The 23,356-nt window shown below is 45.1% G+C and overlaps 1 protein-coding gene and 1 long non-coding RNA gene across 8 annotated transcripts in view; one reads left to right on the forward strand and one right to left on the reverse strand.

Moving 5' to 3' along the window:
• Positions 1–23,356, forward strand: part of IGSF11 (immunoglobulin superfamily member 11) — a 124,336-nt gene that overhangs the window by 76,599 nt on the left and 24,381 nt on the right. Inside the window, exon 1 of one of the 3 annotated variants that reach the window (XM_031613073.2) lies at positions 11,698–11,785. The exons of the other annotated variants lie outside the window; for them this stretch is intronic. The gene's annotated coding sequence lies outside the window, so the exon portion shown is untranslated. Of the gene's footprint in view, positions 1–11,697; positions 11,786–23,356 lie in introns of those variants that run through there. 3 annotated transcript variants of the gene reach the window in all.
• Positions 7,353–14,126, reverse strand: LOC116242365 (uncharacterized). Of its 5 annotated transcripts, none has more exons than XR_016471169.1 (6): positions 11,458–11,624; positions 10,736–10,941; positions 10,613–10,654; positions 9,637–9,703; positions 8,920–8,992; positions 7,599–7,958 (listed from the first exon to the last, which is right to left on the reverse strand). It is a non-coding gene; the product is annotated as an uncharacterized LOC116242365 (long non-coding RNA). The 5 variants fall into 5 exon arrangements; XR_016471170.1 differs by having other exon boundaries at positions 7,602–7,958; positions 10,736–10,812; positions 11,458–11,616; XR_004169728.2 differs by lacking the exons at positions 10,736–10,941; positions 11,458–11,624 and adding an exon at positions 12,973–14,126 and having other exon boundaries at positions 7,353–7,958.

Genomic DNA, 23,356 nt, shown 5'->3' on the forward strand with positions numbered 1-23,356 from the left:
GGTGATCTAAACCCCAAAACATAACTGCTGCCAAAGTTAACTCTGTAATCAGTAGCAATAATATCCAGCAAAAGTGTGAATACCCCAACACTTAATGTACTGCTGAACTGTAAAGAACACTGTTGTCTCACACTCAGCTGCTACAGCCTCTGTTTCAGAGGCACTTTGTAAAGTCATTACATGGAAGGAGCTGAATTAAAAGTGGGTTCTATGTAAAAGCAGCTTATATAGATCCTGCAGCCCTCAGCATGTGACTTATGTTGTGTTCAATTTGCTAAAATCTTGCATACTAGTGACAGGGCCACTGGCTCCATCAGCACAACAGCCTGTGAATCCCACCAGTGTCTGGATGGTACTTCTAAACCCTAAGACTCCAAACCCTGAGACTTGAAGCAGTCCCTAAGTCTCAAAGATTTAAGTTTCAAAGCAGGCTGGGGAGGGGGAGAGAAAGCTGCCTGGTGAAATAGAGACATAATCCTGCTTCCAGTGAAGTCGTCTATGGAAAGGGGAGTATTTGTCCAAATTAATGCAGTCCCAGCAAATCAAGGGATTCACTCTAGGCACTAAAATTTCTTGTTCTCAGGGTATTTAATGAATTCTGCATTATCGATCCTGATCTCCGTCCGTACTGGTTTTCTCTAGACAGCTTGATTGCTCCAGCAGCCTTGTATTGATTGCATTTATTGCCACATTAGCAAAGATTTTCTTTTCTTGAACAGCCCTTCTCACAGATATACCTTATTTTACAGAATTATGTTTCAGAGATGCACTGCCCAGGCAGCACCTTGGTTGTGCTGCTCCAGGTTTCAGCAGGCTTTTTTTCCCCCACTATATTTGTGTTCTTCTCCCGTTACCCTGTGTTTCTTAATAACTATTACACGTATGAAAGTGCTTTCTGTTATATTAGATCTGCACTAGTCACTGAGTAGTGGAGCAGCTCCAGTGCTCTGCTGAGCCTGGTACATTGAACATGTTATGGATAGAATTACCTCCTTATAACTTTATAGCTCTTTATTGCTTTTGTTGTTGTCTTGGTGTTTTCTTTATGTGCCTTGCATACTGTGCTACCATTCTGCCCGTGCTGTGTGCCTTGCTGGCCACGGTGTTGCACTGTATTGTGAGAAACGTATGGAGCAGCCATGTATTTCTTTTTCTATGAAGGTCCGTGTATTTTTATCTCCCCTTGGCTGCCAAATTCCATGTCTTTATTTGGCTTGACGTCTTTGCCCCTGTGCAAGGGTCCTCTGCCTGTACCTGCCTATATCCAGCCCTTCAGCATGCATGCCAAGATTCTTGTGAGGCTGGTGGCCACCCCCTCCTTTTCCACCTGTTATCAAGATTTGGGGACAGGACTCTGGCAGCAGTTGTGCCTGCGGAGTTTATCCCTGCAATCTTGAGTGTCTCCTGTGTTACTGACCCACAGCCCCTGCCCGGTTGGGTAGGGTTACTGAAGACGCATTGGGATGAGAACAGCGGGGGGAGAATATCTATTCTGAGGGACCGTGTTTGGTTTCTGCTCCAAGCCCACAGCATGCCAGAGACACTTGGATATCACTGTGGGGGCAGGAGCTGCAAGATGGGAGAACAAGGATTGCCAAGGGACCTGTGTTCAGCACACTTTATAAGCTTCTGATTAACTCAGTTTGGAAGTAGAGACAAGAACCTTTATGACCTCATGGACTCATGTGATGGCGCCCAGCTTTCTATATTCCCCTCAGCTAGTACCACCCAAGTCCTTCTTATGTCTCTTGTAACCTTTGGAAAAACCCTTGGTTTTCTCTTCAACATTTTTATCAACAATATGGACAGTAGGGTTGAGTGTACCCTCAGCATGTTTGCTGATGACACCAAGCTGAGTGATACAGCTGATAAAACAGAAGGAAGGGAATCCATTCAGAGGGACCTGGAAACACTTGAAAATTGGGGCCATGTAGACCTAATGAGATTCAACAAGGCCAAGTGCAAGATGTTGCACTTGGGTTGAGGCAATCCCAGATATGAGTACAGTCTGGGAGAAGAACTCATTGAGAGCAGCCTTGTAGAAAAGGACTTGGGGGCCCTGATGGACAAAAAGCTTGACATGAGCCAGTAGTGTGTGCTTGCAGCCCAGAAGGCAATGGTGAGGGGTGATGAGCATGGCAAGGAAGGGGATTTTCCCCCTCTGCTCTGCCCATGTTAGGCCCCATCTGGAATACTGTCCTGGTGTCCCCAGCACAAGAAAGATATGGAGCTGTTGGAGCGGGACCAGAGGAGGGCCACAGGGATGATCAGAGGTCTGGAGCATCTCTCCTGTGAAGAAAGGTTGAGGGAACTGGGCTTGTTTAGCTTGGAAAAGGCTGCAGGGAGACCTCATTTCTGTCTTCCAGTATTTGAAGGAAGCCTATAAGCAGGAGGACCAACTTCTTACATGGTCTGGCAGTGATAGGACAGGGGGGAATGGTTTTGAACTAAAAGAGATTTAAATTAGATGTTAGGAAGAATTTTTTAACTCAGAGGGTGGTGAGGCCCTGAAACAGGCTGCTCAGAGAAGCTGTGGATGCCTCATCTCTGGAGGCATTCAAGGCCAGGCTGGGTGGGGCCCTGGGCAGCCTGTTTTGATGGGTGGCAGTCTTGTCCATGGCAGTGAAGCTGGAACAGGATGACCTTTAAGGTCCTTTCCAACCTAAGCCGTCTCATGATAATATAGTTCTCCTCTTCCTTGCTTTGACTAGGTGAGAAGATACCTGGCAAGTATGTGGCTTTGGGATCTGTGTGTAGTGATGGACTGCCTGGAAGGAGTACCAGGCAGTTCTCTGGTGAACAGCTTGTCGCATCACTGATTTACTCATCTCTTCAATGTCACAAAGCTTACAGGAACCTAAATCCTGGAGGTGTCTCTCTTAAATTTTTGGACCGGCATCTTCAAAAGCTGTGTGGGTGACAAACTACTGATGTACACCCACATGAACTCACGATGTGCTCACAATAAGTGACATAAGTGTTGTATATACAGACAGTAATCATATCTTTTTGGCATAAAAGCAAGTCCACCTCTCTAATTTCATTACCAATCAGGTTTGGTCATTTTGCCTTCTTCATAATCTGTGAAAAATCTCTTGATCTTTTCTGAGCTTCACTGTGGTGGATATTTACAGGGTAATTGTAGTTGGAGTTCTGGGTCCAGGCAGTGTAGTCCTCTGGAGAAGACCCTAAGCATCATGTCTGTATGCATCATGTCCTGATGGTCCAGCCAAAGCCTATTTCCCAGGCATGTACCCCATGTGTGGGCACTCTAAAGTCCATGGCACAGTATCTATGCCTGTTTGTCTTTGTTCCCCGCTTGGCTTGGCATGTGAAATTCCTGTTTGTGAGGGAGGTAGGGGAAACAGGAAAAACATAGTACTATTTCATGAATAAAAGGGTATTTACAAAACAACGGCGTTTGTTACAGCTGCTTGCAGACTTCATACCAGACAGCAATGCCAGCATTCCTGAGAATCAGCAGGCAGAAAGAGTATTCACAGGCACAGCCAGCTAATGAATGTCTTCACTGATGGTAATTCTTATGGACAAGCATTCAGGTAAAATATTATTTAGGGTATGAAATTAGTGGTCCTTTGTAAGAATTCCAGAGTTACTAGGGAAGGGAAGTAAAGTAATTTCCTACCTTTCATTATGTGATGCTTAATAAAGCACAGAGGAATCATATTCTCTCAGTTAGATCATTTTTGCATATATTGCTGCAATAACCCAAACCAGTCTGCTGTCTTGCAGCTATTGCTGATTGTGCTTCTTCAGCTGATAGATTCTGCTTTTCTTGTAGTTTTCACTGCAATCTACCCAAGTTTCATATTATTTTCCTCCAGATTTGCACCAATGACTCTATGCTTTTACCTTCACTAGAGCTTTTTTTCTTTAGGATATTCCTCTGGTGTCCCCCAGTTCCCTCAGACTTCTGTCCTTAGTTTTAAAACCTTCTTACTTTAGTCCTTCCTTCATACTTGTACTCTTTTTTGCTTCACTCTGCCCCCCCATCTCTGCACCAAATTTATCATAGCCTCAACCACCTGTTGGACCATAGTCACCTCTCTTTACAGTTCCTTCTGTTTATGGTGGGTTCTCTTTTCAGTTTTGATAGAGCTGTTTCCTTGCCTCCTTTTTTTTTCTTCTTTTTTTCCTCGGCTCTGTGCTACAGCTTACACCAACTTCTTGTGCCCCATTTCAGATGGTTTAGGACTGCTATGGAACTGTCCTTCACTCTTAACATTACCAAAGACAATGGCTCCCTGGGGTCTCCAAGTAGTGCAAATACATATGTAAAATTCATCACCCAGCTAGGGCACATTCTTGATGTCCAATCCTAGCAATTTCCTTGCTCTTAGTGCACAGGTTTTTAAAATAATGTGTTCGAGAAAGATACTGTAGTCACATAGCAACCAGAACTGGCTTTTGGAAGCAAAAATCTTGGGTTTGTTTTGTAATTTTGCTTTTTAGAACCTTAAAATTAACATTTGTGTGCTCAGGATGTTGATGAAGTGTTTATAGGGATGGAGAGCAAAGATGATCTGTTGTCTGTTGTTCACTTACACACACGTGCTCTCCTCAGCTAGCGATGGGACAGTGTATTTTCTCATCCTCTTCTTTTGCACCTGATTTCCAGGTGAGCTGTTGAACTCTCCCTAAGGTCAGTGGGAACTTTGATGCTCAAAAACCTGATAAATCTGTTCCTGTGCTCTGACGCATAACCAGCTGTGAGAAGTTCCACTGCCCATTAGTCCCCTGCCAGAGCTTCCAGCCTCATCCTTGGCAAATTCTGCAATGCAGCTCCGAGTGATCAATGCAAAACTCTTTGGCATGTGAAAACCAAAAGCATGGGGCCAGCAGAAAATAAATTGAATTGCAAAAGAAAAGAGCACAGGCAATTCTCCTGATTGCATGATTCAGCTTCACATTTATTTAATTAAAACCCAGCATTTTCTAATTAAAACGCAGCCCCTGCAGAATTTCCTGCTGGGAAAAATCTGGAGGGCAACGAGTAGTGCTCCCTGTAGTGACCGCAGCGGGGTCCCTGGGCCAGGGGGTGTCCCTTTGCCATCTGAGGGGGCACTGCCCGGGGTCCCTTTGCCCGAGGCCCCAGCCCTAGGGGGGCAAGGGCTGCTAGCGAGGCAGCGCACTGCCCTCTAATGCTGCTTGCTGGTAGTGGAGTGGCGATGGTGCGGGGACTGCTAGAAGGTGCCTCGAAACTCCTTCTTTAGTAGCCCTGCTGTATCCTGGGGGGGTGTTTTTTGGGGCCAGGGCAGTGATAGAGGGTTGATGTCCCGGCCCCATGCCTTTGGTATTTTGCAGGAGAGCTTTATGCAGGGTTTCTGTGATGGCTACTGTACCCAGGTGACTGGTACTTTGGCTTTTGGAGGCAAAGCTCTCCTAAAGTGTGCTGTGCTTCCGGCCAGAAATGCTGCATAGGTCTTTCTTTTAGCTGAGACTTTGCTTAGGTGAAAAGCAGAGACACTCTGCCCTTTGCCAGCACTGCCCTTTTGTCTTTCCCTGGGCTTTGGAGAGACACGTCTGAACCACATGCTGCAGCTATGTTAGAGCTGCCCAGAATCCACATACCATCGGGGATCTCGAGGGGATCCTCTGCTCAAACCTGCATCTGAAGAGAAGAGTGAGAGTTGCTTGTTCTGCATCCTGGAAATGAATGCCTGGAGGTGGATCAACCTCAGCGTGGCCATGGTGATGGTAGGCAGCTGTGGAATTAGGTGCATAGGGCATCTCCTGCATAGGGCAACCTCTCTGTTCCCCATTACAGAGGCTGGTGTGGGGTGGAAAGCTGCTGCCCGATAATGGAGTTCGCTGTTTTCCTGACCCGAGGGCAGTTGAGTAGGAAGCTTGGCTGGGAATGGCTTATCATAAGACTGTCATCAGTTGGTTTAAGTCAATACCAATTACAAGGTTATTAATTAAAAAAAATGTGACTGGTGTGAATAATGATCGTAACCCTTTATGTTCCAGGCAGCTGAAACTGCATTCAGCCAGCATGGGCTAGAGCTGCCTGCATACACCGATGGGTAGAGGCTGTGCTCCCCTTCAAGTGCCTTTTATGTGTTGTAACAACATCTTTTGAAGTGTTAGGGCTAATTTTTCTTCAGACTTGGCATTCTCCTGCCTCCAGGAATATTCTCTGACTTGAGATTCCCAATTCATTCATCTTCTGCTGTCTGAGAAAACATTAAAAGCCTCTTAAATGCAGCCCATCATGAAAGGGTGGGTGTTCAGTCAGGCATAAAAATCTGCCTGATGTCATCTCTCGTTCCCAAGAAAGTTTTCTGGTGCTCTGCTAAATATTCCCATGTTTTTATCTGTGGGAACGAGATACTGGAGTAGTCACCCTCCTTTGCTGGCACCAAGATAAGAGCTTTGGTGCTAACGTTAGCACGTGATACTTGTCTCTAGAGTCAGTCTCCTGTCTGGATGGCTGCTGCAACCCTAAGGAAAGTGCTTAGGGCTGGCTGGACTGTAGGGTGGGAGCATTACTTGGACAGTTCCTTTGTTAGAACCACACCACAGATGGGTGACCTGGTGACCTGGTGGATCCATTTTCATACCCTCTGAAGGGCACAGAGAGGTGGAGGGAGATGGTGAAAAGATACGTGGGCGCAAGTAGCATCACTTTCATCTGGAGGTGCCCTATTCCTGTTCTGCACCCCACGCACAGGAGCAATGAGCTGCCTGCCAATTATGGTTCAGCAGCCAAACACGACCAGCTTGCAATGAGAGTACTCCAGCATCCAACCTTTCCCCAGCCCTGTCTCCTATACTCTAAGATAAACTGGGCAACCCTAGGGTGCTGTTTGGCCCAGGAAAAGCACAATCCCTACCTCACTGGTACACAACTTGCTGTGTTCAGGGGCATGAATCCTCCTTGGGGATGCACGTAAGCCCAGCTCCATCACCGCTGGGCAAGACAGATGTGGATCCACGTGCATCAGTGACGCAGGCAAACTGGATTTGGCCAGCTGCCGGGGCTTTGACTGCTCATTTTGGGGGAGGGAGGGCAAAAGATGGGAAAACCTGCCTTCTCCCTGCTGCTGGTGTGGAGGAGCCGGGACAGGGCTGCTGCTTTGCCAGGAGATCTGTCTCTTGTTGGTAGCAGAAATATAAGAATGCAGGGCCAGTGCCTGGGAGCCCTCCTGGAGCTCTTTGTCCTTTTGCTGCATTTGTCAGATCCGTGGAAGCATGCATGTGTTGCTTTGTTTCTCCACCCTGTGTTTTTTAGTAATAATCCCCTCCAAGGTTACAGAGATATCGTTTGTCAGGGAAGCCAACAGAGCTCTTTCTTACTATGGGATTACATAAGAGAACACAGGCTTTATTACCATTTTAGGACGTATTAGCATTGTGGATTATTTCCATAGAGACTGAGCACAGAGGCAGCCTTCACTTCAGGTTCCCTCATCTTTCCTCCCCCACACCTCTTACTGTTTAAAAATAATATTCATTAGCAAGCAAACAAGCAGGAAGCATCCTGTGAAGCCTGGCCCATGATCAACGGTGTATGTGGAGGGCTGGCATAAGAGCCAAGAGCACATCACAAGCCTGCGGGTGGAAGGAGGGATTCCTAAAAGATGATGCAGAATGGCAGAAAAGCAGATAAGCCTTCTTTATTCCATCATGTGCCATTTGTGAGAGCAGGGAGAGCCATCGCCTTGGCCGTTCATTACTTGGGAGAGCCACTGTGTTGGCTGTTCACTGCTTGTAGGATCACATGACGAGCCAGGTCAAGGCTCTGTCTCTCCATTTAACAGTTTATGGAAAGGGTGACTTGGTCATACTGTGGTGTCTTGCTGGCTGGGGTTGCTCATGAGTGTATAATTTACTCACAGCATCTTTTCTGTGATACAGGACAACTCTGAAATGGCTTTCTTCAGCTGGCTGTGCATCTTGGTGCCAGTAGTGTAGGGAAGGATTGTGGAGCATCACTGTAAATAAGTAAAATTGCACATTCCTCACTTGGAAAAGGATCTTATTGGATGTATAAGTCCTGCATTTATTACATGGGCTGTAACTGGGTTGTAGTGGAATATTTTCCGTGAATGGACTAGCAGGGAATATTTTAGGTTTTTCCCCTTTCCATCAAAGCTTGCAGAGAGTAGAGATGCTCTCACAGCATTTTCAGGGCACGGCATGGGAAATTTCTGAGGCTGATCCCCATTCTCCCATCAGGATCTGAGCTCCAATCAGTGCTGTCAGCTGGGAGAGAATTCTGTGTTTCACCTTTTGCCTGGCTTTTTAGAGCTCATAAGTCATCTAATTAGTGTTTCTTCTCCTGACGCAGCTCATATGTTACCTATAACATGCAAATTGTACTAGATCTAGAGTAACTCCCTGCTTAGGGAACACCTGCAATGTTTTTCTCTGCCATCATATGTCACAGCTATCCCCGAGGGCCAGTCTTACAAGAGAGCAATCAGACAGCTAACTGCATCCAAGAAAGAGCCTGCTGCTCTGCTCCTTGAGCGCTTCTGTTTGGGAGCAGGTGTACTCCAGGAGCAAAACCAGCCTCTGCTTAAGAGACGTTTCCTACAAGAAGAGCAAGAGCTGGCCAAAAAGTCACTGAAGATCAGTCATTCATGAGTAACTCGTTTCAGAGAGACAGAGAGCTCGTGACAGCTGGATGTGTGATGGAAAGGGATTATGCGGTTCTGTAATGGCTATGGGGTAGAATTATGCTGAGTACTTGTGCACCTGGGAAGCCACAAAACAAGCAGCTCTAAGAAATCCAGTTTCACGTAGTCTGTTGCTTAGGAAATGTTCTATTCCTCTTTGAAAGAATAAGTTTAGCCAGAACACTGAGGAAGTAGCAGTCCTGTTGTGGCCATGACAATTGCTTTACTTTTGTGATTTACCAGCGCAGTGCGTGACCATTGACAGCATATTTACCTGGGATGTTAAGCTGAAATCCTTGGAGCTTTAACTGTAGGCTGGCTGCATCTCAGTTTTGGCTTCTTTGCTGCTGTTTGAAAAAATCAGATATATATTCATTACCCATGAAGGAAATAGACTCTCTGCTGCTCTAGACAAGTAGGTACAAGAGAGAAAAAAGAAAAACCTCCAACAAAACAGTGATGCTCTCATCTTTCTGACCTGCCAGGATTTATCATTTTTGTGTTCTTTCCCATGACATCCTCACACTACCTTGTTCCCAAAAGGCTCCAAAGTCTTCAAAGCCCCTGAGAAATGCAAGCTGCTGGTTAATGTCTTGTGGCTATATAGGTAATGGAAGATTTACTTACATGTATGAAGATTTCGACCTGCTCCATAGGGCTTACAGTGCACGCGTTTTTTCCTGGTAATAGCACTAGCATCCCTCCTCTACAATATCTTGGTCAGATTTGGGATAATTATGAATGGACAGCAGTTCAACTGATGGCTGAAAATCTGTAGGCCTATGCAAGCAGCGGGGCTGGCTTTAATTCTCATGTAAACACACACATTTGTTCTTCTAGGAGCCTCGGGGAAGGGCATGCATTGAACACTAGGCCGTCTGTGGCAATGGTTAGTATCTGTTAATCATAGCTACTGTGTGAGCAAGGTAGCAGAGCAATGCAGTGGAGAAGGACCTTCATTTTGCCACATCAATTCCAGCAGTGTTCTTACCTCAGACCTGCCACTTATATGGCACAAATCCATTTTCCCTGATAGTTACCTTTTCTGCATATTGCATCTGCAAAAATACAGGGAGATAATCAGGCACCATTTCACTTTCCTGTGGACCTCAACCCCCCATGTGCTGGTTTCTGACTGCAGACTTTAGAGCACCTGCTGCTACTGGCGACGCAGGAAGACATCCACCTACAATCTTACTGCCTTGTGTCTTGCCTGTAGCCCCTGTGAGCTTCAGTACAGTGGGAACCCTGAAAAATGATGTTCAGCGATGGAGGGTGACTACTTGAGGTAGCACCATTTACTGCTGTTGGAGCCTACTTCATTCAGGAGCACTGTGCACACAAGCTGCTGCCTTTGGAGCCAAAGGTATAATTTAATCTTTGCTTCTCTGCTTCTCTACTTGAGAAATCTTTCGCCAAGGTGTGCATGAAGGCTTAGGATGCATCAGATCTGTTCCACAGTTATCTGTTTCCTGTATGGAAATCACAGCGTAGTGCTGATGCATCCAAGCTACAAGCAGCTTTATTCAGCATGGGGACAAAATTTTTTTTTTATGAGATGCTACAGGGCTAATGAAGGTCTACAAAGGCTATGGTAATAGCCAATTTTCTTTTTTTCTGCACTCACAGAACTTGCTGAGAGGTGTCCAAAAACAAGCCTGCAGGTATTGTGTTGGTGTGATCCCTGTGTGGCTCATGAAATTTCACGAACCCTGGGAGAAATCTTATTTAACACAGATTTCCTGATCTACTTTGGCTGTGTGGTCCTGCCCTCAGGAGACCTCCCAGGGACCCTTACAGCCAGATGTAGAGCAGTTTTGCACATCTGCTTTAAAGAACTGAGGTTGTAATACCAAACCCCTCACGTCTGAATTGTACTGGGACTGTAAAGATGTTCATTAAAGAAATGTCTTTGTTTGAGTCTTGTCCTTACTTAGTGTAGGATTTGAGCTGTATATTTATCATACCTCTAAGAGCTGCTTTCATTTCATAGATGTTTGTGCTTCAGTCTGTAAAATGAAGATAATTATTCACCAGTGAGCAAATTATATGTTTTTTGGTGGCCTATGTTTCCCTCTGCATGGGCTTGCCTTATGTTGGGATCCTATGAACTGTATCTGTGCTTGGTGCCCCGAGAAGGCAGTGTGACTGCTCTTCCAAGTGACTTCTAGAATTACAAATATTGGTTGGAGCTCAGAAAGGAGGATCCAGAGCCTTCAGACTCAGAAAATCATCCTTGTCAGAGAGCTTTCCTCTCTTGCCTGCCAAACTGACACCAACATGGAACCTAGTTTGTCTTGCAGCAAGAAGAAAAATACCCTTTTACTTATAAATTTAGCACATTTAATGGGGAACAGTGCAGGAGGAGTCATTATTAATAATTATTTGCATAACAATAGTTCTTCTTCCACAGATCTCACAAAGCTGGGCAAACATGAATTAATTCAACCTTAAACTACCCACATGGGAGGACGCAAAGTATCATTATCCACATGAGCAGTTTCTCTGCATGATTTTACTAATTACAGTATAGCACTTAGGTGTTGTTACATGTGCTGTATAAGGCGGTAAATAACATTTTACAGGAAGGAAAAAAGACTCTTTCTTATCCCTTCAGACTCTCTCCAGCACTTGCACTGTACTGACAATGAGGCTGGGGAGACCTCATTGCGGCCTTCCAGTACTTGAAGGGACCTTACAAGCAGGAGAGGGACTGTCTTTTTACAAAGTCTGATAGTGATAGGAAAAGGGGGAATGGCTTTTCACTAAAAGAGGGTAGATTTAGGTTATGTGTTAGGAAGAAATTTTTTACTCAGAGAGTAGTGAAGCACTGGCACAAACTGCGCAGAGAGATTGTAACGCCTCTCTGGAGGCATTCAAGGCCAGGTTGGATGAGGCCCTGGGCAGCCTGATTTGGTAGCTGGCAACCTTGCCTATAGCAGGAGGGTTGAAACTAGATGATCTTTAAGGTCTCCTCCAACCTAAGCCATTCTATGACTCTATGACTTCAACAATGGAGAGCATTATTCCAGCAGGAGGAGGAAATGTACTGTCGACTGGCAGCACAACCAGAGCTATCTATAGGGGAAATGCCTTGCCTAAATCCCCCGAAAAATGGCCTGCTGAAGAACTGCATCTAGGTAAAAATTCAAGTTGTGCGCTGTCCACTAGTTCATAGAATCATGGAATCATAGAAACATTAAGGTTGGAAAATACCTCTTGAGATCATGAAGTCCAACTATCAACCCACCCCATCATGCCCACTAGACCATGTCCCTCAGTGCCACATTTACATGTTTCTTGAACACCTCCAGGAGTGGTGACTCCACCATTTCCCCAGGCAGTCAGTGCCTCACCACTCTTGCTGAGAAGAATTTTTTCCTAATATCCAACCTGAACCTCCCCTGATACAACTTGAGTCCATTTCCTCTCATCCTGTTGCTGTTACCTGCAAGAAGAGGCCAACCCCCACCTGACTACAACGCCCCCGAGCCTCCTCTTCTCCAGACTAAACAATCCCAATTCCCTCAGCTGCTCTATCCAGAGCAGTTTTCACCTTTCTCAGTTGCATACAGGAATCTCGTTCCTGATTCTAGCACAGCAGCATAACACAACCTTCCCAAAAAAGCAGGATCTCAATTATAAGTCTGCTAAGAGAGACCTCAATTGCTTGGTCCTTAAGCTCTATTTAGGAGAGCTCATGCCTCAGGTCACCTCTGAGGACCCCACATCCAGGCACCTCCAGCAAGGCCTTTGCAATCCTTTTCCCCTGCTAAACCCATGGAAACAAGCTGGCTCTAGGTCTTCCTGAGGACAGCCCAGCGACCGGGCAAGGCGGTGTCTGAAATAAATATAGTTTTAGAGGAGAGTTCATTTCCCCTGAATTAATGCAGCCTGACATGGAGTGCAGGAGCATGTGCCATCTGGTCGGATCTGCCTTGGTTTTGTGAACAAGGGGGAGGGTAACCGATACTTTCATGAACTGCGGTTGCTGTACAGGAGAAAACAGGAATCCCCTGGGTACCAGAAATGCGAGATGCTAATCTGAAATTAAAATGGGTAAATGCACACAGGCCCAGTAAGGTCAAGAAGGTCGAAACCTTATTCTCTAAGGAGATGAACCTTTCTGTCTTGAGAAGCCCTGGGCACAGCCATGCAGTCCATCAGTTTAATAGGAGGCAGTGGGGTAGCATGCTGCTCTTTTATTTCTGAGCCAAGCTTGTTCTCTGTAGAGTGTAATGTAATTTTCTTCTTTCATCCCATAACTTATTTGTGTCCTTTGCAGAGAGTTCACTTCTACATTACATTTCCATGCCCCCTACCCAACCTTGGGTCCTGTGGTGCCATTTCCTTCTGATATAAACAGGCCTGGAGGGTTTCCCTCTTCCTCTGCTAGTGAGCATGCAGTTATTTCCACTCTCTCGTACAGTCCTGCCGAGCATGTAATGAAATGGCCAAATTCCGGCAGTTCTCTTTGGGAGGGAGCTGGAAACCATTCAGTAGCATGTCACAATGTGAACTGTAATAGTGGGGGACCTGGAGGAGATCCTCATCCATTTCCTTGTGCTGCCTATGAGAGTAGAGTTTGGCCGTGGCTTTGGGACAGGACAGGTTCTGAATTTAGCAGATAATGCCTGAGTAACACAGAGGCATTTGCATGACAGAGAAAGAAAGAGTTTGCCGTGTCTTCCAGACAAAATTACTCCCTGGATGAGTGCCTTGTGGATTTTCAGCCATTGTCCAATCATACAAAATAGCAGTGAGGGTTCTGAAACTTCTGTGCAGGTCAGCCAAGGCATTTCCTGAACTTTGCTGCCGTTACATCTTCCCTTGCCATTGTGGGATGATCCCCTCGATAGGCAGTGGTCACTCACACCAAGCTGGCATTCATCACTTGGTGTAGAGGTGTGCAGTGATTCACAGGGGTATGAGGACTTGAGGAAGATCTAAAACTGGGAGGCATGTGTTCTGCGCAGTCATTTCAATATGCACCTTTTCTGAACAAGGAGGCTACTCAGAAAGAGGATGTTTCCCTGTTGTGTTCATTTCTTTTTTCTTAATGCAAAGCAAGAGCATTATGTTCCTCCTGTTCTTGGATTTAGTCAATCTTGCCCTGCTTTTTAGGGGAAGGCACATTACAATATTTAACTGAAAGATGCTATAAGGAAGAAGGAAGATTTATCTGGGCTCCAAAACTCAGATAAAGGGTAAAGGTTTAGGTTTAATTCATGAGTTTAATTTATGGCAGGGAGATTTTGGCTCAAAGATTCCATCATTTTTATGAGCACTGAGCTCTGATCATCTGTGCAAGGGGCACATTTCTGCAAAGATCCTGCATATACTCCCGTCTGCTCCCACCTCTCAGCCTTTTCTTTGGGAAAGGAAATAATATACCTCAAATCAGGGAAGTTTAAATACCTCTTTTGCCTCTCTTTTCTTTTACATTTTCATCTCTGTACCAGCATGCCCAATAAAATCATGCAAAGGTCTTTTATTTATGTTTGGCTAGGAGCTGACCAGATGCCCCAGCCTGTGAAATAATCACCATCTGTTGATTGTAATTGCAAGGCAAAAGCCAAAAGCCTGGAAGGTTTTTTCAATGTTGTATTCAAAGAACTGCAGCTTGACTTTTCTGAATAAAAACTGAAGCTCCTGCTTTTGGTCAGATTTTTTTTTTTCTTCTTTTTTTAATGTCTCCCCATGTGCTGAATGCCTATGAATAGCTTTGCTACCCATTCCCTCCTTATCAGGAGCAATTTGGCTTGGCACTTCCTTGTTCTCTGTGGCTGTTAAGAGAAGGTGGCCCTGAGGCTGACCCGAGGCATGTTGCCTCCTGCCTTTGGAGCTCAGCACTTCAGTGGGGACCACGCTTGTCCTGCAACACCAAGAGTTTCTTCTCTCCCTCTTTTTCTCTCTGACATCTTATCATTCTCCTGTCAGTCACAGATATCTCCAAGGGAGAAGGACAATGGTGAATACTGCAGGTGCTGTGAGAATCAATAATTCATTTAATCATAAATTAATAAATGATGATACTGCTTGGGGAGAAGGGGAGGAAAAGAAAGAACATTAATAAAGTGATTTCCAGATCAATTCCATGACTCTGAGTGACTGAAGAAAGGCTCCAAAGGGCCTGAACTTGATAACAGCCAAGGTCTGCAGGATTCCACCGCTGCTGTACCTGCCTCTTCTTGAGTTTAATTCAGTGACCTGGCTATTATCTGCCCCATCTCCTGTGATACCTGGAGGGCTGCAGAACCTCAGCGTTCACAGAACTTTGACCAAAATGCCTATGGGTGGGGCAAGTGAGCTACAGAGGCATCTTTATTGCTAGATAGAAGCATTGCAGGGCTTGAAGTGCTTCTGTCAGGCTCTGAGAGGAAAGCTGGTCTTCTGACCTGTTGGTGCAACAGCTGAGCTTGCTTCTCACGGGGTGCAGCTGAATACTGCAACCACTGGGTGACCTGGGAATGCTGCTGCATCTGGCCCTGCCCAAAACACATCGTGGGTAATGCACATGCATCCCATCTGCTGAAGACTGCGGCATATGAAGGCAGGGCAAGCCAGGATTTAGCCATCAGAAAATGAGGAATGAGTATCATAAGAATATTAAGTGTATTAACCTCCAAGAGACACCTCTCAGGCCAGCTATGCCTATTTATTTCCATAAGTGGACAAAGACACAGAATGCCCATAATGCAGCCATCCTTCCTCTGGACTAATGGATGGCCAAATTTCTCAAATGAGTTGCCATCCAGCAGCAGTGCTTTTAGGTCCTTATCTCTCCGGTGTGCTCTGTCCTCCCCTGCACATATAGCAACCTTTTGCAATAGCTTAGATGAAGGGGGTTGGATTTGTTTCTGAAAATATGTAGGACACCAAGCATGTCTTTCCATGGATTTAATGCTCTGTGGGACTATCTGGAGTTCATTTTCCTCATTCTCTAGGAGATGAGGTCAGGTCTGTTTGTGCAGCATGGCACTTAAAAGAATTTGGAAGCTGTGCCCCTCTCACAGCTCTGCATAAAGTTGGCATCTGGATGCATGACCTCCCTAAGGACATGAGGTCTTTATTATGGATTTATATGTCACTGTATTAATAATGGTAATGAGTAGTGGTTTTAGAGCCTTAGTATCTCTTATGTAACCATATATGTTGCCAAGAGGCAGGAGGTGAGCCAGAGCTGCTGGAACACCCAACAGGGCTCTTTGCATCAGCAGGGATTGAATTGTGCCAGCGCCCACATAATGGGCAAAGCCTCTGCTTTTCCTAAAAGGAAAGGAAAAGTCTCTGCAACCAAAAACACCACTGGCACTTGGGAGCTGAAATCTCAGGAGATGAAGGACTGGGAGAGATGAAAAGGGTCTCCTAAATGCTCTCTCTCACTGTGCCCACAATATCCATTTTCTGTGGCCCTTCTTCCCTATTTCTAATTTGCACTGATGTAAAAGCAGAACCAGGTCAGCTTATTTCCTGATAGAAGGTCTATTCTTTTTCTTTTCATTTCCTGTTTAATGTCAGAACTTGCAGTTACTACCTCCTCCCACTCTGCAGTATTCACATGCATCAAGTATATCATATAGTTTACTTCCTTGGAGTTGTTCCTTACTCAGCTGTACACTTTTAACCCTTTTTGGCCTTCAGCATAAATTCCTCTGGGTCTGATTATCAGTCACTTCTGATTTCTTTTTTTTCCTAGTTTGCTGCTCTTTTATTGCCGATGAGGAAAGACTGACGGGATGAATAAAATTGAAACCTTGGGCAAGTTGCAACGAAATGGTGCTGAAACTGTTTCCTCTCTCCCTTTGCTATAATGGGATGCCCCTCTATTCACCACCCCAAACTGCAAAAGCCTGTTTTGCTAATACAGCACATCAAGATTTTTTATTTGCTATATTCTCTGTCCTCTAATCTCAGTACAAAATAGCTTCCATGCTTTCTCCCTCCTGCTGAGTATCCATCTTTTGGATCATTGCTCTCCAGAGACATTGCCTGCATTTTTCTGTTTCGTTTGTGTCTAGATTCAGTCAAGTCCAACTCATAATACTTTTCTGCTTTAAGTCTGAGACCATTGCCCACACATGCTTAATTTTAAGGAGCTCTGTGTTTGAGAGCCTGTTTCTTCTGTTACATTTGCAGTTTCTCTGTAGGGCATCAACTGCCAATGCAATAGACTGTTAGTGTTGGCTCCCTGGTACTCTGGTTTAAAAAGACCAACACGGATGCTGCCCCTTTGCACGTCATTTGTCACCACTTAGTCCAACTGAGCACCTTTTGTTTTGGTACCTCTGGCCAGTGGGCTCTTGGATTTGGTCAAATGAATGCCGTGAGGTTTCCATGTATGTGTTGCATGTGGTGTAATTCTTTAGATTCTTAACGACTCTTCATATTTCGTTCTTTATTTCACTAGGGATAGACATTAAATTGGAATTAAACATTGCCAGCTCTATTCTTTATTGAAAATCCTTGTTATGCTTGCGTTTTTGTTGTTTTTGTGGAATCTCCCCAGCTCAATGGAAATTGTCGGATTTGTCACCAGGATAATATGTTTGTCAGTGGCTTGCCATAACAAATTAGGCTCCTGATTCTGCATACATTTGTGCATGTCCTCACATCTATAGATTGCTTAACATTCAACCCTGTAATAGTTCTGTGAAAGTGAAAAGACTGTTCAAAAAAATCTTTATCATTTCTGGATTAAGTTCTAGGATGTATTGTTCTTCAGATTCTTCTTGTTTCTTCTACTTGCTTTCCTCCCAAACCCTTTTCTAGTCACAGCTTCCCTTCTCATTCTTCTGGCTAAGGATAGTTCTTAAAAGGCTGCTCAGCCATTTCTGAACCATTAATTTCATCCTCATCCTCATTTATTAATGAACCTACTTTCTTTCTGGTGCTTCTTTTCCTCTGGATGAATTTGTAAATCCCTTCTTATTCCCTTCACTGCCTCAGGCAACATAAATTCATTTGCTTTTTTTCCCCTTGCCCTTATCTTTCCCTACAGCCTTAATTGACTCTGTATATTCTTGTTCAGTCACAATCTCCCCTTCCATTTGCAGCATGGAACTTTCCTTATAATTTTCTTAATGAAGAGGCATCAGTAGGAAAGCACTGTGCTGTACAATGCTGTGAGATCTGAAGTGTTTCATTTAAAAGTTGCATGAATTTATATTAGAAAGAGTCTCTGTGTGGCAAAGCCAGCATTTTAGTTCTAGCATGTCTCTGATTTCATTTTTAAAGCTCTCATCGTGACTTGAGCAGGACAAGATAGGCAGCTGAGCAAATGGTAAATCCTGTTCTTTCTGAGCTCTTTCATCCACTGTACTGTGTTAGATGCCCATTAGTAGTGCTGCTCTCCTTTCTTTGTAGGAAAGATTAAGAAAAAATTCTCATTTTGTGTGTAGTTCTTCTCAGCCAAAGAAGGTGGAGAGGTCTGTGAGTACTGCAACCACTTGTTGCTCATATGAAGGCAGAGTGCCAGGAGGAAACCTGGACTAACAAAATAAGCAGTCAGAATAGAAGCGAGAGGATAAGAGGGCTCTCTAGTCTCCTAGGCTCCCCTCTAAGATGTGTTGGCAATGCTGCTGTTCTTGAAGTGTCCCATGATCACTGTAGCTGGTGCTAGCAGAGATGTCAAACCTGCCCGTGAGAAGCAGGGCTGGAGAACAGGCCAGCAGAAGAGTTCCTTACAGGGTCCAGAAGCATAAACGTGGAGGCTATATTTGGCGGCTCAATAGAGAAGACCTATTCAGCCACGGCTGATCTTGTGACCTAGAAAGATGCCTAGATCTTGTGACCTACAAAGATGTGACTTAGAAAGTGACTCTACCACTGATCTGTCCTGTGATCCCAGAGAATTCTCTTCTGTTCAGTTTCCACATCCATAAAATGGGGACAGTGATATAGGGTTGTGAGAATTTTCCAACTAGTGACTGTGAAAGGCTCTGCCAAGTTGGGTTGAAAAAGCAATGTTTTTGTCTTGTAGGGAGTCAGTGTGAAGGTACTAGTGGAGCAGAGCAGAAGGCAGGCTATGTTCACTGGTTCACATAGCCTCTTTTGGAGATGCTCTCACCTTTTCCATCTCTCCTCCCCATATGGGTGCCATAGAAAGTAGCTACAGTTAAGAAAAGCATAACAAAATCACAAGTTTCCCCACACCTCTGGGACCAGAATATCTCCATACATCACCTCTTCGTCATCCCACATCACCCACATCTGTCCACACTTCCTGAAAACGGACAAGTCGGGAATTGTGCAAAGTCCTGAGGAGGCAGAAGAAAGCATGAACTGTGCTTAAAAATAAAGACCGTGGGTCTCAGAAGACACACACACCTCCCAGTTCAGCTTGGCTTAGGCACTATCTGCAGGCAGGGGGCCTGCCAGAGCTCTAGTCAATATGCTGAATGTTTGCTCAGAGGAAATGCCTTTTTGTTTACACGGGAGAGAGAGAGAAGCTTAGAGAAGAAACCTGGCACAGAGCAGTTGGGATTCGGTTAATCTGCTTAGAAATACATTAATCGGAGGATCAGATGTTGTCAACAATACTCTTTCTCCCTCACTCTTCTCTCTTGCAGTACCATGCTCATCACTGTTCCCATTGGGTCCTATTCCTCACCCTCCTCCACACATCCCTCTTCTCCCCTGCTGTGAAAGTCAGGGAGTAATGAAGCACAAGGAGATTACAGCAAAATTAACAAACAAAATATAAATCCTAGATCTAAATGAAAATTAAAAATGGATCTTCGGCTGTTTATTTGCATCCCTAAAAATAACCTTCTGCCTAAGCCAAGCTGGACATTGCCAGGATTTCCTAGGCAAACTTGGAAAAATCCTAAAAGATGGGCAAGTAGTGGAAACAGCGACTGCCTGCTTCCCTCTGAGACTTTATCCATCTCTCCCAAATACCACAGGAGGCTGCAGGACAAGTTGTGGTCCCACCCTGAGATGTGGCATTATCATGGCATTATCAAAGTGACTGAGGAAAAGACCACTCCAAGCCACCAGCCTTTATTGCCTTCAGCAGGTGCTGTGGTACTTGGCTTCTGGCTAACATCTCTTGCCTGAAGATGGGCAACTGTAATTGTCAGCAGTCACAATTTTGTGGGTGCTCTGATTAGAAATGGAGACAGGTTCTGCTCCTCTTTTTAATGCAGTTTGGATAATAATACACATAAAGACATTACCTGTATGGAGAGAGAGTTCTGAGAGGAGGGTTCTCTATCACTGGCATATCCCTCAACACATTGCTGCTTTCAGAGAATCACAGAATCACAGAACTGCAGGCGTTGGAAGGGACCTTAAGAAATCACTGACTCCAACCCCCCTACTAAAACAGGTATCCTACACTAGGTAGGTGTCCAAACAGGTCTTGAATATTTCCATTGAAGGAGACTCCACAACCTCTCTGGGCAACCTATTCCAGTGCTCTGTCACCCTTACCATAAAGAAATTCTTCTGCATGTTTGCATGGAACTTCCTATGTCCAAATTTTAGGCCATTGCTCCTTATCCTTTCACTATGCACCACTGCGAAGCACCTGGCCTCATCCATTTGCCTCCCACCTCCCTTCAGATATGTATAAACACTGATAAGATCCCTCCTCAGTCTTCCTTTCCCTGCACTGAACAGACCCAGGTTACTCAGCCTTTCCTCATACAGGAGATGCTCCAGGCCCTTCATCATCTTTGTGTCTCTCCTCTGGACTCCTTCTAGGACATCGCTATGTTTTTGAACTGAGGAGCCCAGAAGTGGGCACAGTATTCTAAATGTGGCCTCACTAGTGCAGAGTAGAGGGAGATCACCTCCCTTGACCTGCTGGCCATGCTCTTTTTAATACACTCCAGGATTTTCCTGCCAGAGTTATCCTGCCTGGCCCTTGGTGAATTTAAAAGGAAACACAGGTGTTTCATGGAGCTGAGGTTGAGGCCAGGTCTGCTGTTTTCTGAGCACCATTGTAGTAGAATAACTGTTGTCACAGGAGTATTTGTTCTACATGTGCTGTCTTCTTCTAACATTTTTTTTCTTTATTAATTTTTCAAGAAAAGCACAAGAACAAAAAGCATTGCAGTGTATAAGATATCAGTACCAACTGGGGGATAAAGAAAGAGCTGGACAACTACTGCTTTGTAGTCATAATGTTTACTTTGCATATGTGCTGTTTGATATTCCTGGGCTTTGTCCTCAGATGTGCAGCATTCTCTTTCATTCTCATTACAAAGGTATAATCATAGGCAATGCAAGATGTGCAGTGTGGCTTACTTAATTTCAGACAAAACATTTAACTTCAAGAACATCCGACCTTTGAGCCATTGTTTTAACAGCATTACAGTTGCATTCATTTTGGAGATTTTGCAATTCCATATTAATCCAAATTCCATTGAAGTCAATACACAGACACCCATTGTCTTAAGCTGGGGTTGGTTCAGGTCATTACTCTTTAGCTGAGAAAAGGATAGCAATGAAGGAGGGGATGCAGCAGTATACCAGAGCTCAGCTTCTTTTTGTACTTTCAAGGGTAAAGTAAAGGCCAGCTAGGAGAGAAATTGGGGTGGGTAGAAAGGCTTTTTGTTGTTGCTGCTGTTGTTGCTGTTGGGGAGCAGGCAGCACTAAGGAAATGCAATGCTGCTGCCTAGGGATGCAGCAGTAATTGCCTCAAACAGGAATTAAGGAGCAATTTGGCCAGGGATTGCCCGGTACATCTTCTCTTCCACAGGAATATGTGCCATTATGCCTGTTCCCCTCCTTGTGACAGAGACAACCATGTTAAGTCTCGATGCAATAACTTCAGAAGACCTTGGCTTAGGCATTGGACCCGCAACCAACAAGTGGACATAAGACTTCCCAGAAGGTTCTGTCCATACATTGTGTCAACAAGGAAAAATGCTGAGTTAGCAAGTTCACAAATACCTGCATCTTGGCTGTCTCCCAGCAAATGGGAGATAGCGAGCCAATAAAGCTCACAGAGACAAGTGCCTTTGATGGGAGTTCTGTGTGTGTTTACTGCTCTATTGCTCCTGGACTGGAGCTAGGGTTCTGTTACCTGCTGGAAGATCTCAAAGAACTGAATCTATTCATTGGGTTGTAAGGAGGATCGGGGGAATTACAGGTCTGTCAGCTTGACCTTGGTGCCAGGTAAGGATATGGAGCAGATCATCTTGTGGGAGATCACACGGCATATGTGGGACAACTGGAACCCAGCCAGCATGGGTTCATGAAAGGCAGGTCCTGCTTGACCAAGTTCATCTCCTTTTACGATTGAGTGACCCTCCTAGTGAATGAGGGAAAGGCTGTTAATGTAGTCTTTCTAAGCTTCAGCAAAGCTTTCAACACTGTTTCCCACAGCATTCTTCTGGAGAAGCTGGCAGCCTCTGATTTGAACAAATAAACTCTTTGCTGGGTAAGGAACTGGCTGAGTGGCCAGGTCCAGAGAGTAGTGGTGAATGGAGTTAAATCCAGTTGGCAGCTGGTCATGAGTGATGTTCCCCATCACTCAGTACTGAAGCTTGTCCTGTTCAACGTCTTTACTGGTGACCTGGATGAGGGCACTGAATGCACTCAGTAAGTTTGCAGATGACATCAAGCTGGAATAAAATGTTGATCTGCCTGAGGGTAGGAAGACCCTACAGAGGGATCTGGACAGGCTGTATAACTGGGCTGAGGCCATGGGATGTAGTGGACTTTGGCCACAACAACTCCAGGAAACACTACAGGCTTGGGGCAGAGTGGCTGGAAGACTGTGCAGAGGAAATGGATCTGGGGGTACTGGTCAACACTTGACTGAACATGAGCCAGCAGTGTGGCCAGGTGGCCAGGAAGGCCAATGGCATCCTCCCTGGTATCAGAAATAGTGTTGCTAGCAGAAGCAGGGAAGTGATCATCCCTCTGTACTCAGGCCTGGTAAGGCCGCACTTCAAGTACTGTGTTCGGTTTTGGGTCCCTCACTACCAGAAAGACACTGAGGCTCTGGAGTTTGTCCAGAGAAGGGCAGCGGAGCTGCTGAGGGGTCTGGAGCACAACTCTTACGAGGAGCAGCTGAAGGAGCTGGGATTGTTCAGTCTGAAGAAGAGGATGCTCAAGGGTGACCGTATCATTCTCTACAACTGCGTAAAGGGAGATTGTGATGAGGTGGAGGCTGGCCTCTTCTCCTATGTAAATAGCAGTAGGACTAGAGGGAATGACCTCAAATTATGCTAGGGGAAATTCAGGTTGGATGTTAGGAAATAATTCTTCTCCTAGGGAGTGGTTAGGCACTGGAATGAGTTGCCCAGGGAGGTGGTGGAGTCACCGTCTCTGGAGGTGTTCAAGGAACATTTAGATGTTGTACTGAGGGACGTGGTTTAGTGGCCAATATTGGTGACAGACTGGATGATCTTAGAGGTCTGCTCCAACTTTGGTGATTCTATGATTCTATTCTATTTAGGGGATTTGTTTGCCTGAGTAAAAGAGGGTGTGATGGCACTGCTGCATCCACTCTGTTCACCATCAGTAAGAAGCAGAAGGAGGACATGAGAGCGTAGATTTCACTATGAGCTGCTATTAAGAAAGTACACAATGTCCTTTCTAGCATGGTGTCCCTGCTGTTTTTATGCTAGCTAGATTAAACCTGGTAGAGGTGCGTGTTCTCAGCTTGGGCTGAGTTTTACTTGTACCAAGAACAAATATGTATAGACTTGAGGCTGGCCTGTATCTCCAGTATGTCACGTAGATCCAGTCTG

The sequence above is a fragment of the Phasianus colchicus genome, chromosome 1, assembly GCF_987193195.1.
Source record: "Phasianus colchicus chromosome 1, bPhaCol1.hap1.1, whole genome shotgun sequence".
Taxonomy (NCBI): Eukaryota; Metazoa; Chordata; class Aves; order Galliformes; family Phasianidae; genus Phasianus; species Phasianus colchicus.